Source organism: Ambystoma mexicanum, chromosome 1p (genome assembly GCF_040938575.1).
Source record: "Ambystoma mexicanum isolate Mex_15411 chromosome 1p, UKY_AmexF1_1, whole genome shotgun sequence".
NCBI classification, from domain to species: Eukaryota; Metazoa; Chordata; class Amphibia; order Caudata; family Ambystomatidae; genus Ambystoma; species Ambystoma mexicanum.
In genome coordinates, this window is record NC_090921.1 from 469409343 (window position 1) to 469426630 (window position 17288).

Genomic DNA, 17288 nt, shown 5'->3' on the forward strand with positions numbered 1-17288 from the left:
ACCGTTACAGGTAAGTAACTTGTTCCTTAATTAGAACTCAACACACCTCTACCTTCTTTGAAGTATTAATGAACGGGTGTGATTCCTCGTTCAAGAGTGACCAGGTTTCATCAGTAGTTCTGATGAGTCTAATTGGTATAATTGTAGCTCTTTGTGGGTAGCAAGAGTTTAACCTGGAGCACCAAAAACATTTAAGTAAGAACTGAATTTACTTATGTTAATCCTCTTATGAGATTTGATATCAGTAGTGCACCCAAATGTGAAAACAGATTTAAGGCTCTGGACCCTATCACCTGTCCTCTGGATAACGTACTGGCTTTTCAGCACACATGGCTTGTTCTGGAGTTCAGGTGGATACTTGCCACACTTATTTGGCGGCCGTTGGGGCTTACAAGAATTCCCCTGAGCATGTGTTTTCTGTGTTCAACCCAGTGGTTAAGGCCCACCTTAAGGAGTTATCTAGGCTTTTTCTGCTGGTGCATAGGCCGCACCCTGTGTGGTTCTGGCAGCTTTTCGAGCCGATGGCCTCGGTGGACATCCGCTTGGTGACACTTACTGGTGGCTCTCACATTTGCGTGCAGGGTTAGTGACCTGTGGGCGTTGTCCTCATGCAAGTCTTTCACGTTGCCCAACGACAAGGTCATCTTGCGCACTCTCCTAAACTTCTTGCCCAAGGTGGTCTCTCCATTTCATCTGAATCCTGCCTGCCGGTGTTCTTCCCGAACCCGCCATCAGAGCCGAGGGCCCATGTATTCCTTGGACCTCAAGAGCGTCCTCAAATTTTACCTCTCGAAAGAAATCCTTCAGAAAGTCTGAGGTATTGTTTGTGACTTTTGCGGGCTCCTTCCCTGGCTCTCTGACTTCCAAGGCTTCCATCGCCATTGGATGGTTCAGGCCATTTTGGAGACGTACACGTCAATGGGCAGACCTGTTCCTGAGGGTATTCATGCCCATGCGGTCGGCGCCAAGGCCACGCCTGTCGCGTTTCAGAGACATGCTTCTTGGTATGTCATCAGCAAGGTGGCTACTTGGGCCACTCCGTCGCCCTTCTGTAAGCACTATTCACTGGACACCAACTCCAGGGGCGATGCTGACTTTGGTCAGATGTTTCTGAAGAACCTTTTTTCTTCGTCCTAGATATGAGGCAGGTTATAACTGCTCCACCCCATGTTCATATTCGGTGGAATCGCCCACAAGGATGAAGGATAGGGGACAGGAAGTATGAGTAATTAAAGTTACTCACCGTAGTGACTAGAGTGCTCATAGTCCTCTTTCCTCCATTCGTCCCACCCGCCTTCCCTCGCTATTATGCCAATGGCTAATATGTAATGAGCATAGCCAAGTATCTAAGCATTCAATAGGTTCAAAGGTGAGGCGCCCAAAGCAGGGCCACGTCCCATGCGCTATACTAAATTTAAACGGGAAGCTCAATGTTTTGCTGCCAGAGGCTCAGCTACAGTCCCCATGTTCGAGGACGCCCACAAGGATGGAGGAAAGGGGACTATGGACTATCGGTACTCTAGTCACTGCAGTGAGTAACTTTAATACTCCTACGTCCGTCCCCTTTCCTCCATACCTATGCAACATTCTTCCGTCCTGTGGGACGGGACCGGAGCACTTTGTAAAAAGCATCACATTTAAAAGAAAATGTCCTTCCTCTTTTTATGCGGGGTATCGCACGCGGCCGTAACCCTGCTCTTCTTAGCTCCGCCCAGCGCATCGCCCATCAGTCCTTTTCTCTGCTCGCTCGGGACTGGATGCACTTGCATCTTTGGAAGATTTTTTTCCTTCCATTTCCTCCTCTCTTGCTCTGGCGTTAGCGGTCGCGTGGTAGTCCGTCTATACCATTTCAGCTAGACTTTCCAAATTGTTCTTGTCAGCGACGCTTCTCTAGGGCGGATCCCCATCCTCTGTGCTTAGTGTTTGGGTCCGGACCACCGGTGGGACTCATGCTTTTATTGCGACTCCCTTTCAGTCCAGGTGCTTCAACGTCGTTTGGAGCGGTGGGAGGAGGTGTTTCATCGTACTCCCCCAGCGCATTTTCAAACTTTCATCGATGAAAAAAAGAAACGCCCGGTGAGTTCTTTACTTTTTAGGGCACCCCGGCCGGGGGACTCCTTCCCGGGGGCTTCCCAGTCTGGGAGGAGCGTCAAAAGCTCTATTACCGGGGCTAGCCCTGAGGTGCCTTCCAGGCCTAAAAATTCTACCAGAGTTTTCTCCGAGAGCATCCGTAAGGGGCCTATTGACACCGGATTGCATTCAGAGGCCCCTCCTGTGGGGGCTGTTTGTGGGCCCAGTTCTACTGAGGCATCGGGTACCGGAGCTTGCTTCGAGGTCTCCTTGGTTGGAGCTTCCTGTAAAATCACCGGAGTACGCCCTGAGACCTCTGTTGAGGTTGTTGACACCAAACTGAAGTTTGCGGCCCCTCGTGAGGAGGCTTTTATCGAACTCTGGTCCGAGGCCTGACATTTAGAGGCTAAGGTGACCAACAGTTCTGAGAGGCCTGTTAAGGTCTTGTTGGTGAGGTGTGTTCCTCATCGTTCCCGCCCTTGCGGAGACCCCAGTTCTGTTGAGGCACGGAGTGAGGTTTTCTACCGTAATCCCTCCGTTGCCGGCAGTGCCTAGGTCCTTCCTTTGGAGGCTAGTTTGACTGTTACGATGTCACCAAATCATTCTAGGCCACACAGTACCGGCTCGGCCGAGGTTCCTTGTGTTAAGGCTAAAATGAAGACCCCTGACCCACCTGTGGGTCCCCTGCTTCACTTCCACATGTCGCAGTTCTTCTCAGGTCCCGACAAAATGCGGCCGTTCCCGCCAAGACCACAGCAGCCATTTTGGATACAACCCTTACAACTGTGCCATCGGCCCTAGCACAGGGGGTGCTTTTTCAGGTGAACATCGGTTTCCGTGTGTGCATCCCTTTCGTCCAGTTTGACTGGAAAGCTCGGAAGCCTCTAATGCACAAGGTCTCGCTTCCTGCGGCATCGGCGCCCTTGATTTATGTAGACAACAGTGGGAAAGGGCCCTCTTGGCAACCCTCTCCCTTACACCCTTGGAATTACTCCGCTCATGAGAGGCCTCCTCCTGTCGCACCTAAATCATCGGCAGAGGACGCCTTTTTTGGCAAGTTTCAAAAACTGATGCGTTCTGACCCCATGAAGGAGTAGTTTTGGGGCTTGTTTAGGGAGATATTCCCTCCTGCGCCGTCTGTAGTGTTTGTGCCTCCACCGGCGCCACCTTTACCGGCTGGGCCTCCCCCCAACTTTCACCCCTGCCTCCATTGTCCCCAGTGGACAAGGTTATTGTGGTGCCGGATGTGACTCAACCTGATCCGGACCTGTCGGATGATGTACAGGGCGATCAGGACAGCGAAGACCAGCCCCTCTGTCAGAGCTTTTCATGACCGGGGTGCTGGACATGTGTCTGTTAGATGTTCCAGTACCTGAGGCACCTGCTCCACAGGAGGGAGTACTTTTGGGGGCCTAATCTCCTTGGGAGCGTACCGGCTTGTTCTTGCAGAAGGACGTTTTGGCCGAGATCCGTAAAGTTTGGGAGAAGCCACACTCTGGACTGTTTGTCAACAAGAAGATTGACGCACGTTACAGGCTCCATTCTTAGAAAGAGGTGGCCTTAGCGTTGTCTGCCCCCTCCTCCACGGTGGTAGCGGCAGCCACTTTGCAATCCAGACCTGCGTCATCCTCTTCTTCGATGGCTACACAGGTTCTGGCCAAAGAGGATAAGCTGCTTGACTGCCTTGGGAGGAACATTTTCGCTAACTTGTCTCTGCAGCTGCGTCAAGCCAATGCAGAACTGTGTTAAGTGGGGGGGGGCGCGAATGAAAATGTAGAAACGTCTGTCGGAGTTTGAGGAGTTCATTCCCGCTTAAAAGTTGAAGATTTCAAAGCGGGTTTGTCAGACGCCAGGGTCTTGGCACAGGATCTCCTGGAGGCTGCGGCGCACCACATACACACCTCGGCCCGTGGCCTTATGCTTGGTGTGGATACCTGTCATCAAGCTTGGCTGCATGCCACCAAGTTCTCCAAGGTGGTGCAGGATAAGGTTTTGGACCTGCCTTTCGATGGCAGGGAGCTTTTTCACTCTACAACAGATGTGGAGCTGACCAAAACTAAGGACAGCACTCGGACCGCCAAGTCCTTGTCTGTCCTAGTTAAACCTCCTTTCAGCACACAGAGATCGTCGTCAAACCCTCGGCCTTCCTCTGGTTTCAGGTTTTCTTTAGAACAGAAATCCTGCAGGGTTGACACCCCTTCGGGAAGGTCCCGCCGAAGGCAGCAACGGAGTCAGTTTTTCTCCCGCTCAGCCGCCTCGTCAGGGTCAGGTGGTGCTGCCACCGACAAACTTTTCTGCGCTCGCACGAGACCCCGGTGGGAGGACACATTGCGTCTCATTGGGAGACGTGGCAGACCATCACAGAGGACCCATGGGTCTCGTCAGTCGCTCGGGCGGGCTTCCGCTTACCCCTTGCCCCCTACCCCACCCATCAATCCTCCCTTCCAGCAGTTGGAGTCACCCTCCCTCAGAGCCGAGATTCAGAAGTTACTGGATCTCAGGGCAGTGGAACCCATTCCTCTAGGGGAGGGAGGGGAGGGCTTCTATTCCCGGGTGTTTACGGTGCCCAAACCCAACCAGGCTGGACTGCGCACCATCCTAGACCTTTCCCAGTTCAATCTCTCTACCCCAAGAGGAATTCAAGATGATCACGCCCTGTCAGATGAAGTCCTCTTTACAGAGGGCGATTGGCTCAGCGTGGTGGACCTCCAGGATGCGTATATGCATATCCTGATCTCGAATCTGCATCAGCGATGCCTACGGTTTTCTGTGTGGGGGGGGGGAGAGCACTTACAGTTCAGAGTGCTCCCTTTTGGCCTCAGCTCGGCACTGCATGTCTTTACGAAGATGTCGGTTATCGCAGCTCATCTTCGGCTACAGGGTATCATGTGTATCCGTATTTGGACGATTGGCTGCTGCGCAGTCCTTGTCCGTTTTAAAGCCTCGAGCAATCTTCAGTCTCTCCTCCAGCTCCTGTTTCACCTTAGGCTGTCGGTGAACTGGCGGAAATCTTCCATGATGGTCTCTCAGGACCTGACTTTCCTGGGTTTTCGTTGGAACACGATCGACTGCAGAGTTTACCTGACCGGGGACAGAATGGCAGATCTGTTGGCCACGTGTCAGATGTTTGCACAGTCGGAGAGCATGTCGGCCTGCAGGTTCCAGAGGCTCCTGTGCATCATGGCCTCGTGTGTATTGGCTCTTCCCCTTGCTCGACTCAAGATGAGGCGGACGCAGATGGCTCTTTGAAGTTCTTGGCGTCAGGCTGTGGATCCGGTCTCCCATATAATATTGATTCCGGCTTTCATGAGAATGGACCTGTTGTGGTGGTAGTCTCAACAACCTGTCGATGGGTGCGGGTTTCCAGGACCCCGCTCAGATGGTGATGATCACGACAGACTCCTCCCTTCTGGGTGGGGTGCAACGTTGGATCTTCTTCAGGTCTCCGACCTCTGGTTGCCACAGGACAAGTTCCTTCATATAAATCATCTGGAGCTCCTGGCGCTCAAGGTGTTCAGGCCAGTCATTGCCAACAAAGTGGTTCATGTCCGCACGGACAATGTGGTGTCCATGTTTTACATAAACAAGCTGGGGGGGGGGGCACCAAGTCGTCTCCTCTTGTGGATCCAGCCATTCAGATTTGGGAATGGGTGGTTGAGCATGGTGACAAACAATGGTCAGCTACGAGTGGGAATTGAAAGCGGAGGTCCTCTTGCAGATAATCCTGGGTTGAGGAACTCCGGAAGTGGACCTCTTTGCTACATTGGCAAACAAACTTCCTCTGTATGCCTCCAGAAACGGGCTGGGAGCTTCCTCTCTGGGAGATGCTCTTGAGATTCCATGGCACAACATGAGGGCCTATGCTTTACCGCCTCTGATTCATCGGACGATTTGCAAGCTGAAGAACACTGTCAATTGTTCTCTTCTGGTCATAGCTCCGTGGTGGCCGGCCAGGTTCTGGTTTTCAGAGCTTCAACATCTGTGTGTGTGCACCGCTCTGGCTTCCGCAGTTCCCGATCTGCTTCACCAGAGAGATCGGCAGTTGTGGCACCCCTCCCCACAATCGTTCAGCTTGGCGGCATGGTGCCTGAGTTCAGATCTTTAGAACATCTCAACCTGTCTGCTGACAACATGCGCATAATTCAGGCACCAGGAAGCCTTCGACGAGGTCGCAGTATGAGCAAGTGGCTTCGGTTCTGTCACTGGTGCTTAGCCAAACAATTGGACACCAGGGTGGCTACGATTGACACGGTGCTATCCTTAGTCTGTCATCTTGCAGAGTAGGGCATTCATGTCTGGTCGTGCAGGACTTATCTTTCTGCTGTGGCTACATACCGATCCATGGACCAGTGCTCGTTCTCACTGTTTAACCCAGTGTTAGGGAGAATTCTCTTATAAGGCTAATTTTTCAAACCTAGTGAGTCCCCCAGCAGCTTTGCTGGATTTTTGTGGTTTGTTTTTTTCTCCTGCTAAGAGTGAGACTCTTTTCCTCCCACTCTTGGGCATGATTTGAGGTATGTCTTTGACTTTGTATGTGTTTATGGGCTATGGGGTTTTCTGTTTACTCAATAGGGTATCATCTCTTTTTTGTGTGTTACACAGCACCCTCCGTGCAGTAACACAGGGGTGTCATAGTGACCCCCAAACCTAGACTCCATACCCTGGTACTGACTACTGTCTCCCAGGGCATGTAAAGTCACCATTGACTTTACTAGTCCTAAATTGTGAACAAAACCAGTACAAACCATCATATTGTGGAAGTACTGCAAGGGGTTAATTATATTGCCCCTGGGTCTGTTTTCAAAGGAGCACTGTCCAGTCCCCCCTTGTCGAGTTTCTGGCTGGTGGCAGTGGTTACCAAGCGAAATATTCCACTGGAATATTCTCTATGGGATTTTCTCATTGATTTTAAACGCACCACTTTTTGGTGCAATGTTAAAGATACCGCTGATTGGTTTATTTAATATTAAATCAACGGTTGGGTGTTTTTGCCAGAGGTCTTTTCTAAAATGGCGTTCGTGTCCGTCTCTGTAACTCTGACCACGGTTGAGCCCTTTGTGCCACTTTTTGGCTGACTTCTCCACAGAAGCCCTCCAAATGGTGCCACTCTGTCTGGGTTCCACAGGATGTGTGGGGAGGGGAATTGGCACCCTGGACTGCGTTGCCTTAGCAACTCAAGGCGCGCTCTATTCTGATTGGCCCAGTGGTGAGCCGCCCGGATCACCACTTAGCATGTGTGAGTGACAGCTAGGCTGTTGAATGGGGGTTTTCTGCATAAAAGCAGGGCCTTTGGGACTGGAACTTCAGAAGTCGCCAGAGGACCTAAGAATCTGAAGAGGGAAGAAGCTGCACCATCTGCAACGACGACACCACCGGTGAAGCCCTGCCGCAACGAACTCGCCACTTTCCCAACGACAAGAGATCTTCTACTGGACGAGTCTTCTTCCTCTGAGCTGGTGGGACCAACCAGTTCGCCCCTTTTCGCCTTCCAAAGACGTCTCTTGGTCGAATCGCCCGTGCCAAGCACCCCGGCGGCCGGATAGCCAAGCTTCACCACTTTGACCGCGAATAAAAAGGAACGCACCTTTTACTGACGAACTCCGCAGCTGGTTTCATCCCTGTGCAGTGCATCCACTCCACGTTTCCTCCTCGACGAGATACTCTTCCCCTGGTCGAAACAATGAACTGCAACCACTGCCAGGAACAACTGCCGCCGTTGGAGCTTCCTCTCTTTAAGGTGCTGTGTCCTGCCTGACCTCCCTTTCTTTGGTTTGCCCAAGGTGACCCTTAAATACTTGGCTTGCCAACTCGATTGGCCCCAAACCTTCTAACTTTCTTCTTGAATCGCCTCAACCTCTTTTGAACATTCTGCAAAGACTTTTAGTGCATTTTAAACCGTGTTATCCTGGGCACATTTCGCTTTGCTCCATTTAAAGTGGGCTTGGCCTATGAACTTTGGCTCTACAGTGTCTACTGCCTTTTTTCCCTTGCTTGAGAACTCCTAAAAGTGTTGGGACCGGTTTTATTTATATGCTCTGCCTTTTTCTCTCCCTTTCATTTAACAATTGGAGTGCCATCTAGGTTACGCGCTCATATCTGTTTTAACAAATCGTGGTGTTTTAACTCTGACTTGTCTAATAGTTATCAAGGGAGGTGTGTATACTTTACCTGGCTGTGTTTTAACTTGCTTTTGATTTAGAGTGCTAGTATATTGCCTAAAGTGTGTTTTAAATAAACTTTTTAACAAAGCTCTGGTCAGGCTCTTTCCCTTCGAGCCGTTAAGATGCCAGCCAGAACAAGAAAGGCCAGGAAGCTCAGAGGACACGTCAGCCATGGACATGGCCGCATTGGCGCAAACAAAGCACCCTGGAGGCCGTGGAAATGCTGGTGGAATGCATCACCACAGAATCAACTTCGACAAATATCATCCAGGTTATTTCGGGAAAGTTGGTATGAGACATTTCCACCTGAAGAAGAACATGCACTTCTGTCCAACAATCAACCTGGATAAACTGGACCCTTGTTAGTGAGCAGACCTGGCTGAACTACGCGAAGAACCCTGAAGGCCCAGCACCCATTATTGATGTGGTTCATTCGGGTTATTACAAAGTCCTGGGGAAGGCAAAAATACCCAAACCGCCTGTGATTGTCAAAGCAAAGTTCTTCAGCAGGAGAGCAGAGGAGAAGATCAAAGGTGTTGGGGGAGCTTGTGTACTCATGACTTAAAAGCTGCCTACTCCCAGTAGATCTTAATAAAGACTTTCTGTACAAAATGAAAGGAAAAAAACAAAAAACAACAAAGCTCTGGTCAGTGTTTGTTTGCTCTGTTTTTAGCCCTATTGTGTATACTCTATATACTGCCCTACTCTTCTTGAGAGAAGTCTGACTGCTCAGCCACAGCTACCAGGTAAATCTGGGTGGTACAGGCTGCTACCAATTGGGTTTACTGCTTACTCCTGTAGTCTTAATCTTTTTGCAGTGGTCCCCAAGGGAACTGCATAGGATTCTCCCTAACACCCAGTGATTAAACGACACTTTGCGGGTCTTATGTGTTTTTTCCCTCCTGTTCGCAAACCGCAACCGTCGTGGCATCTGAACGTGGTTCTTACAGCCTTGTACCATAAGCCTTTCGAACCAATGACTACGGTAGATCTTAAGAACCTTTCTTGGAAGGTGGCTTTCTTGGTCGCCGTTACCTCGGCAAGGCGAGTGAGTGATCTCCAAGCTTTGTCGGTGGAGCAACCCTTCTTAGTTTTCCACAAGGATAAGGTTGTCCTTAGATAAGGTTGTCCTTAGGACAAATCCTTCTTTCCTACCAAAGGTGGTTTCCGATTTCCATCTAAATCAGTGTATTGCTCTCCTCTGAAAAGTGCACGGAACTACCATAAATCACCAGTGCAATTATAGAGCAAATACTTCAACCCAAAAACAGACACAATAATTCACAGCCACGCACACTTTAGAAGATAATCAGCTCTTTACGGCTATTTATTCAAAGCTTACAGGTACCTGGAAATAACTCGTACAACTCACATGGGCATAGATCACAGAAAACATAAAGAAGTCAAAGAAAGAAATACATCACCGTGGGCGTAGCTTAATGGAACTTCATCTGGCCAGAAGCGGCTGAAAGACCCCGATAACAGCCAGGCCAAGAGCACAACAACCCACAGGAGTGTCGGACCGAAGCGTCCCCCCTCCGACTGAAGTCTTTGTGCTTCTCTCCCTTGACCGTTGAGGGCTTCCGCATATATGCCCTCCTCAACAAGGGGTGGCAACTTCTCGAACCTTCTGGCAATGCGCTTGCGCATTGATGGGTGACCGTTAGTTGCCAGCTGAATCAACCGACAGTAACCCCAAGGAGCAAAGCACTTCTCTCTCCTAAACGCCCCGGGAAACAATTCCATAACTCATCTCAAAACCTTGGCACAGGCCGAGCAAACCCAAAACAAACTTCGCTGTCAGGTACCAGCCGGCACCTGCGGATCTTAGCTTTCACAGCGCCGTGTCCTTGGCTGGGAATGCCTGCATTCCAAGCCCATCAGCAATAACGTTGAAAACATGTTGTTTCGCAAAGCAAGTGTAGCTTTCCACTGAGGCATGGATAAATATCCATCATGGCTCTGAGTTCCCCCAGAATGCACTGCGCATCAGCGCCATGTTTTAGCTCAACCATCACAATCAGTCAATCTCGCTGCCTGTCTTCTTTTCAGACCCGGCTTCGGAAGCTCAGAGGGTTTTGCATTTCCTGGATGTTAGAAGAGCTCTTGTTCTATCTGGACAGAACTTCTGAACTTAGTTCTTCTCAACTTTTGTTAACCTTTGGTAACCTGCAAGGCAAGCAGGCCTCCAAAGTGTCTATCTCCAGATGGATTGTTGCCTGTATTACGGAGTCTTAGACTATTCAGGGTCTACCGCCTCCTAAAGGGATTCATGCACATCTGGTACGGGGAAAGGCAGCTGCTGTTGCCTTTCAAAAGTATGTCCCCTGGGAGACCATTGCAAAAGCGGCTACTTGGACCTCCCCACTGGCTTTTTGTAAACATTACTCCTTGGACTTGAGCTCCATATCTGATGCTAAGTTTGGGCAGGCTGTGCTGAAAAACCTTTTTTCAGTAAGGGGGTTTCCATCCACCCGTAGTTCCTGTGAGGAGTGCTTGGTAATCTCCCATAAGTATGGAGGAAAGGGGACGGGATGTAGGAGTATAACCAGGTTACTCACCACCTTACTCCCAGTCCATTGTCCCCTTTCCTCCATACACTTGCCCGCCGTCCCCTCTAATAAGGTTCCTTATTATTGCTTAAGGGTCTCTGACCTGCGATAGAAAAGGACTGATGGGCGATGCGCTGGGCGGAGCTAAGAGGGGTGGGGGTTACAGCCGCGTGCGGTACCCCGTGTAAAAAGAGAGGAAGCACACATTTTTGAAAAATGTGATGATTTTTACAAAGTGCTCCGGTCCCGTCCCACAGGACAGAGGAATATCCCATAAGTATGGAGGAAAGGGGACTATGGACTAGGAGTAAGGTGGTCACTATGGTAAGTAACCTGGTTATAACTTTGACCGTTTGAGTTTGTGATTTTAGTCCAACATTGCAGAACATGTTTTATGTGCATGAAGTAATTTTATTGTAGCGTGTCTTATGCCATGTAATCAATGTAATGTAAATCTGTGAATAATAAGTTTAGCTCATTCTTTGACTCCTAAGTGCTAAACAAAGCAATATGAAACAGCTAGTTGGCCCATTCGAGTTTTTAATGTTGCCACACCTCTTGGAATCATTTGTTTTTCGTATATCTAAGCGGAGAGCCTTTAATTTGTTTTGATATCTGGAGCACTTCTGAATTTTGATCTTTAACTCTGTAGTGCTACAGACGTTATGGTTTGATGGGTCAAACTGTTTATTCAATTTAAATTGTATTGTGGTCCAAGACAACATATCTTTTACAAGGTTGAATATATTTATGAAACCGTTGAAAAACAGAATGCATTACTGCTGGCTAATCATTGTAAATTAGGCTGAAAAGTTATTGACAATTTCCTCCCTTCTCGCGCGCACACAGATCTTCTGCTCCGTTCAGTACGCCTCACTAAACCCGCAGCATACACTAGTTATCAATCTTTCAAACACCACTTGAGCCCACCTCCCGATCGAAGGGCACTGCTACAAACCATGCTTGTGTACCCAGACTGCCCTTTCTAATGATAGTTGACCAGTAAATTGCACATTGACAAGCCCCAACCCCCAAATCCTCTGCTATCCTTCCGTTCTGTGGCCCATTTCAGTTTTTTACTGTTTAACTTTCTAGACCGGCTACCACATACGTTCTTTCCTTACCTGATATTACCTGAAATGCCTGGCTGGAAAAGGTCCCATCTATCTCAGCAACACCCTTCACCCTAAAGATGATAGATCACTAAGATCTAACGACAAACTCCTTCTGGCTCCTCCCCGCTTCAAATCCACTAGAGCAGGGGGTATCAGCTTCACCGCTCTAGCCCCCAAACACTGGAACACCCTACCTAATCAATATCAAAAAAGAATCCTCTTTCATAACCTACAAGAAACTGCTAAACACTTGGTTATTTAACCAATATTAGCACCCAAGTCAGGCCTCCGTATTGAAGCACCCTGTTAGTGAATATTTGCACACTGTTATTCTGCACCTGCCTTTCTAAAATGTAATGTAATCAATGTAACGATGTATTAATTTTTAAGCTGTATTGTAACCTCACCGTGACACCCGTGGGTCTGGGCGTGTAACAAATAAATAAAATAAAAAATGATATGGCAGGAAGGTCAAACTACAACATGGCCTGCGAACAAGCAGAAATCTCTTGGCACAGCCTTTTTACGGCACTAGCCACGTAGAGTTGCTATACACAGTAAACGAGAATGTGCACACGAAAAATAATGCAAAAAAGGGAAAAATGTAACTGCTGCCATCAGCTTCTCTTTGGGCACATAAAAAAAGTAACCTAAAATCCTATGTGTAAAAAGCTAGGGTGATACAAATGTATTCCCATTGCACTGCACTGTAAGGTGCTGTGTGCAATGCAAAAAAAAGTACTAGAATTAAAAAGAGAAACCTAGTTTCACAGTACTGATGGTCTGAAGGACTGATCAGTTTACCTATACCCATGAACAAAAGGGAAGTGAAGCTGAAGGATTTACTTTCTTTCCTTCAAAGTGTCATGAAGGGATAAATACAGACCAAAAAGAATGACCACCCATAGGAAACTAGGGAGAAAAAGGTCTCAAAAATAAAATCTTTCCTAACAGCACTTCAGAGCAGAGGGAATCCACACGTATCCTGTATGACAGGCTTGTCAGAGTGTTTACATGTCTAGGTGCAGCAGCTGTGTTGGGGAAAATTCTCAAATGTGCTAATTCCTCTCTACCTTAGAGACCCCCAGCAACTTTGCCAGATTTTGAGGACTTGATTTTTTTCACCTGGAGAGTGAGACCCTTTTTCTCACTCTCTCATGTATTTTAATGTGATTTTGAACTGTTTCTTTTGGTTGTAGAGTGACAAACTACATAGGCATCATCTTTTGCATTGTCAAACAGCACCTTCAGTGCAGTGGCACAGGGAAGTCTTTCAGATTTCCCAAAAGGTTTAAATACCTTCTCTTGGATAAACTACTGTTTCTAAGAGCAGTAAAGTGAAATTGACTTTACTTATATTTGTAACTTACTAGACACAGCACACAATCTTACAATAGGGTGCTGGAGGGGTTACTTAGTATCCCCTTTGTCTAGCCTCTCATGTAACATGTTTGTTATACTTTCCTCAATGAATGGCTGGTGGCAGTGGTTTACTTTTAACTACCGTGGTATGCTTTTACCGCAGGCTGCAGTCGCAGCTGCAATAAAGCACCAAAGGGTGCTATTTTTGTCAAAATGGCCCTGGTCGTCTTTTTTTGCCATTTCTTCTTGGAAAGGTCCTTCTTGAGATTTACTCTGCGCGCCAAACCAGGTTTGGTCCCTTTGTTTTGTTTTGCTTTTGGTGTGATTCACGAGTGAAGCTCGCCTCTGGCTCCAGGGTGTCTGGCGGGGGCAGGAAGCGAGGGAGGTGCTTGAAACTCCCTGTGCTTAGTCTCCTAGGAGAGAGGAATGCACTCTTAGGTGATTGGCCGGCTGGCTGTCAGGCAAGTACAGCCACCCTGCTTGATGACTGACAGCTAGGCTGGAATAAATGGGAGAAACCTACTTAAAAGGCGAGACTTTTTGGCTTGAAAGGCTGAGTCGACCACTCGACGAAGGAGTCCGAAGAACTACTTGAAGAGGACTGCTGCCACTCCTGGACCGTTGGTTTGCCTCGTGAAGCCCTGCTTCTGTGTGGAAACTCAAATTTCGTTTCAACTGGAGAAGCCCTGCAAGGACGACTTCTCCCCTTGAGTTGGTGGGACCAATCAACTCCAAAGTAAGCCACCTGGACTTCCTCTTGGAGCTGGTTGAAATTCCACTCCAGTTCCTGCAGGAACCAAATAGCCAGGGAGCGGAACACCAGAGCGTGTGCGTTGCTTTTAAGTTGGCCAAGAGCTCCATAAAGATCCTCTGGACTGCAGGACTGACTGAGCCTGAGCCACCTCAACAGAGTGCTGGACCCCAAATGCAAGGAAACCCCATCTCGACATCCAGGAACCGTGGTGTTGCGGTTTGCGCTAGACGCGAGGAGCTGAAACACCGAAGTGCCACTTGTTTGAAGATTGCCGGTTGAAGTGCAGGAGTCCCCAGAAGTCCTCCCTCTTGTCCCCACGACTGAGGCCCAGGAACACCAGGATCTGCAGAGCTGCACAGGAACAGAAGCCATTTGCTGTACTTTTCTTCAACCTAAAGGTACTGTGCAGTCTAAGAGAACTTTAAAATACTTCCAACGCTGCTGAAACAGCAGGCAGGACATTAGCCCAGGGTACCCTAATAAAACGACACGCCTGGTTGTGGAACTCTGGGTTTAAGCCTGAAACCCGGGTGTCCTTAATAAACCCGTCTATTGAGGAGACCAACTTGTTCGGCAAGGCCGTTGATGAGGCACTTGAAACAGCTAAGAAGGAACAGGAGACTCAAGACCTTGAACCAGATTACCCAAAGACCTTCCCAACAGTGAGGGGGCGGCTCTCGTCGTTCCTTTCGTGGGCAATCTCGCTCTCACAACCAGTCCTCAGGAAAAGGATCTAACACCACCACGTATCCACCTAGAGGACGACGACGTGGGGCCGTAATTCCACCTCCAGAGGCTCCCCGGCCTCGGGTCAGAAATTACCCTCAGATCTGTGTCCCTTTCCATGCCTCCCCAGTCGGGGCGCCTAACATCATTCCTTCATGCATGGGAGGGGATAACAGACCAGTGGGTACTCGAGACTGTTGCCCACAAGTTTTGCCAACCACTTCAATTCAGACTGCCGAAATCAAGACGCAGGACACCGAAACACCTACGCATCCTGCTGCAAGAGGTCGAGATCCTGCAGGAAAAGGCCGCCATAAAAGTCGTCACTCTTTTACAGGTAAACAATGGTATTTATTAAGTTACGTACTTGTACCCAAAAAGGATCTCACCATGCCCCCTGTGCTAAACTTGTGCCCAGTGAACAAATTTGTCAAACCTCAAAAGTTTTGTATGGTCAAGTTGCAGGAGGTAATCCCTCTGCTGATGCAGGGAGATTACATGGCAACATTGGACATGAAAAATGCTTAGTTTCATATTTCAATGTTGCCAGCACACAGAAAATACTTAAGGTTCATGATAGAGGACAAGCACCATCAGTTCAAAGTACCCCCCATTCGGCATTGCCGCAGCACCAAGAGTGTTTACGAAGGTACTGGCAGTGGCAGCAGCGCACCTGCACAGAGAATCTGTTCCGGTTTACCCTTACCTTGATGACTGGCTCATAACAGGGGATTCCTGTGGAAAATGCCTGTCGAACACTCGACCTTTTATTCAGCCTGGGATTCTCATTCAATGAGAAGAAACCCAGCCTACACCCCAGTCACGTCAAACAGTTTCTAGAGGCTCCGATTCAGAGAGAAGATGGCCTTGTCTTCCCCTCCAACGATAGGGTTCAAAACATGCTGTTTCAGATCCCTCAGTATGTAACTGGTCGGGAGGTGACGGTACGCAAAGCCATGCAACTGTTAGCAATAATGGCGTCCTGCATTTACTTAGTTCCTTATGTGCATCTGCGCATGCGTCCCATGCAAGAGGGGCTCAACAGCCAGTGGTGTCAGGCCAGCGGACAGTGGGACGAACTAGTGGTTGTCTCGCCAGTTCTCGCTCTCTGCAGTGGTGGTGGAGGGAAAACCTCTTGAAGGGGAAAGGCCTTCACCACCCCCACAGTAGAAGCCACTCTCGTCACAGATGCATCTCTCACAGGGTGGAGGGGGGGGCTCACCTGCTTCAGCAGATGGCGCACCGCGTGTGGTCTCCAGAAGTAGCATCCAACCACATAAATCTGTTGGAGCTATTAGCCGTATTCAAAGCACTGAAAGTCTTTCAGACACAGCTACAGGGAAAGACAGTCCTGATCCTCACATACAGCACCACGGCCATGTACTACCTGAACAAGCAAGGGGGCACACACTCTCCAGGGCTATCCAAGCTGTCCCAGAATATTTGGAAATGGGCTCTCAAACACAGGATTTTCCTGTTGTCCCAACACAATCCAGGGGAACTCTATCTTCTTGCGGACGTGCTCAGCAGAGACTTCCCAATGCCCATAGAGTACGAATGGCAACTACACAAAGTCAGTCCTCAACGTTTTCGCACAATGGGGCTACCCAGAGATCAACTTGTTTGCAACTCTGTTGACTGCTCAATGCGAATATTACACCTCCAGGTAACCCCCAGAACCGATCAAGGGGAACGGTCTCTGGATAACCTGGTCAGGGAAATGTAAGCTTCCCTGCCCCCCCTGTTTGACATTCCACCCCCCCCCCCCCGGACACACCTACTCAATAAGATGATTGTGCACCAGGAACCAGTCACCAAGATAGTGGTGACCATGTGGGCCTGCCAACCCTGGTTTTCTCATCTGATGTAGATGTCCCCAACTCCTCCAATTAAACTACCTTGCCCATACAACATGTTATCTCTGGACAAGGGGCAAACACTTCACCCATGCCCGCAAACCCTGAACTTAGCGGCCTGGCTCCTGAGGTTCTAGAGTTCGGGCACCTACAACTTCCTCAGAGATGCATGGACATAATTAGGGAGGAGAAGAAACCTAACACCGATATTGCACTCGAGTAAATGGATGCGCTTTATCTGGGGCAATGCCAAGGGAGTCAATCCCATTGACTGCTCTCCTACTCATTGTATTGTACCTGACTCACTCACTAGACTCGGGCCTGGTTTTTAATTCCCTGAAAGTTCACTTAGCTGCTCTCTCAGCCTACACTACGTCACAACAGAAGGTGTTGTGGTGGAAAATACCAGTTATTAAGGTTTTCATGGAAGGGGTTAAAAGGATTACCCCCCCCCCATTTCTAACCTGGCTCCCGGATGGGACCTATGTGTTACTGACTAGACTTATGGGATCTCCCTTTGAGCCTATGCATAAGGCAAGTCTCAAGGATCTTACCTATAAGACAGCCTTCCTAGTGGCTATCACTTCTATAGTGAGGGTTAGTGAACTACAGGCCCTTTCGGTTCTAGACCCTTTTGTTACAGTTCAGAGATAAGATGGTTCTGCGCACTCACCCTCGATTTGCGGCTAAAT

General features: G+C 48.9%; 1 protein-coding gene and 1 pseudogene across 3 annotated transcripts in view; both read left to right on the forward strand.

Annotated features, from left to right (window-relative positions):
- Positions 1-17288, forward strand: part of UPF1 (UPF1 RNA helicase and ATPase) — a 1138135-nt gene that overhangs the window by 844802 nt on the left and 276045 nt on the right. The window lies entirely within an intron of this gene.
- Positions 8313-8847, forward strand: LOC138520300 (large ribosomal subunit protein uL15-like; annotated as a pseudogene).